This window comes from Phalangium opilio, unplaced genomic scaffold, assembly GCF_054372755.1.
Source record: "Phalangium opilio isolate 3A_F unplaced genomic scaffold, DU_Popi_V2 ptg000105l_1, whole genome shotgun sequence".
Taxonomy (NCBI): Eukaryota; Metazoa; Arthropoda; class Arachnida; order Opiliones; family Phalangiidae; genus Phalangium; species Phalangium opilio.
Window position 1 is genome coordinate 10,256,586 of NW_028324207.1, and position 2,245 is coordinate 10,258,830.

Genomic DNA, 2,245 nt, shown 5'->3' on the forward strand with positions numbered 1-2,245 from the left:
CAATATAAATTAGCAGAGAAATATATTCCAAGAACTCTTGAATCAAACGCGAACTCTCGACTTTGATAAAGATGTTTTTTATCTTTTAGTTGCCTCTCTCTTTCTCGGCACGACGGCAGTTTTATTAGAGCTGTTAATAAGTAAGGCGCTGATTACGCGCTGATTACGGTAGGCTAGGTCCGCAATTTAGAACCGAACTGATGTAACACCACACGCCAACTAACTAAAGACTAAAAGAACGAAACGAAAAATAAATAGAGCAACTCTCAGTGCCACTTGTATTCTCTACCAATATACTACTAATTTCCCGTTTCCCCCCTTCCTACCTCCCTCGCCTAGCCTTGCCTAGCCTTCACTGAGGGCGCAGAGAGAATAAATATTCAGGAGTAGTAACACGGACGGTTATCTTTCTTTGGTAAACTCTATTCCCCTATAGGGAGTATTTTTTAACTTAGGAGGCCAAGTTCGTCTTTAAAGGGTCTGTAAAGTCGGTTAGATTTTTTTATATATAAAAAAGTGGTTATTGACGTCACAACCCCCCCGGAGGTAAGCAAAACGAGTATTTCCTATTTCAGGGAAAATAGTGTTAAAGGGACGGTAAAGAGGTCGGTGGACCGTTGAATTTCTTTTTTTAAAGAAACTCACCCGACCCATCCTCCCCTCTCTCGTGATTGGTTGTGATCCGCCCTGCTTCCCCAGTTCTGACCCGCTGCGTTTGTTAGAAGGAAAGACTTTCGTTTTGCTCACCCCCCCCCCGGGATTGTGACGTCAATATCGACGTTTTCAAAAAAATATTTCCAACGGTCCGCCGACTTCTTTAGAGTCCCTTTAAAGCATTTTCCTATTTTGTGTTATTCAGTCTTATCGGGCAGGTGATACAATTGGACCAATCACAGCTTCTTTGCTCTTGCGTCCATGAATTTTAACGCATTTGTCTAATATTTGATCCCCCCCATTTACCATTGTTCTATTCATATACGAAAGTTTAAATATTTTCCACACAAATAGTATAGGCCTATCATTGAGATATTTTATGGTGGCTAAGGCTTAAGTGTATGTAGTGTCTACAATCGTAGACATTAAACTTCCTCGAATCATAAGTTCAAAAGAGATGTTCCACAAGTTGAAGTTGCCACTGGTTGACGTAGGTCATGGATTGTGGGTAAGCGAGGGACGCCTAGTGAGTGAGGCGCTGCTGTCAAAGGCCTAATTAGTAATACAGACTAAATAGGACTACCTAGATGGAACTTGGTCCTTCATGCAAAATTAATTAACCACCATCGAGTGTAGTTAGGACTTCAATTGACTCGCTTAATTCCGTCGTTCTCCTTCTCGAACTAGTTATCATCTCGAGCTGCTCTAAGTCTCTCAGTAGCATTACGAAGCATAGGTAGTGTCATACTTATGGAAGGAACATTACGTATAAACTTATGCTCGTATGTAATAAGGTAAAAGGCACATTGGGTTGCGACTCCTTTTCGTTTTTAGGCTCTCTATGGAGAGCTGCTCGTCAAGGCGACAGATGCGTTTTCACTCGGCGAACGAGCAAGTGGGAGACAGGCAAGTGCACAAATATCAGCAGGGCACGAGCTACACGTGGCCATTTAAAAAAGGATTGTCGAATTTTAGTCGACACTCTCCGAGACTCTCCAAAATATACGTAAGATCTGGCAAGATTAATCGGAATGACAGCGCCCCCTTTTAGGACGCCAATAAAAGACTGGGGTTATAAATAAAGTAACTATTTGGCAAGGGACCCAAACCTAGAGCTAAAGACGTACGTCACCAACACACCCAGAAAAGCCTTCCTGGCACCCAGACCATTTTCTGACACTCTCGCTATTTTAATGTTACGTCATACGTGTCTTTAACGGAATGCGACTAATACAGTTTTCTACTGCCCCAAGAAATCTACCAACACGGAGAAAGAAACATTGCGTGAATTTAAATTACTTGCCTTTATTTTCAGTGCAATACAACTACTTCTTGAATATTGGCATAATTTATAATCTTATCTTCAGTTTTTATGTTACGTCATTCGTGTCCTTATTGGAATTAAAATCTGTCAACATGAAGTGATATTCAAGGAGACCTAGCTGCTTTTTTCTTTTATTTTATAGGACTTTCAAAAGATATATAGGATTTTAACAAGAAACATAGGATTTTAACTAGAAATATAGGATTTTATAGAATTTTAACTAGAAACATAGGATTTTATAGGACTTTTTCAAAAGAAATATAGGAT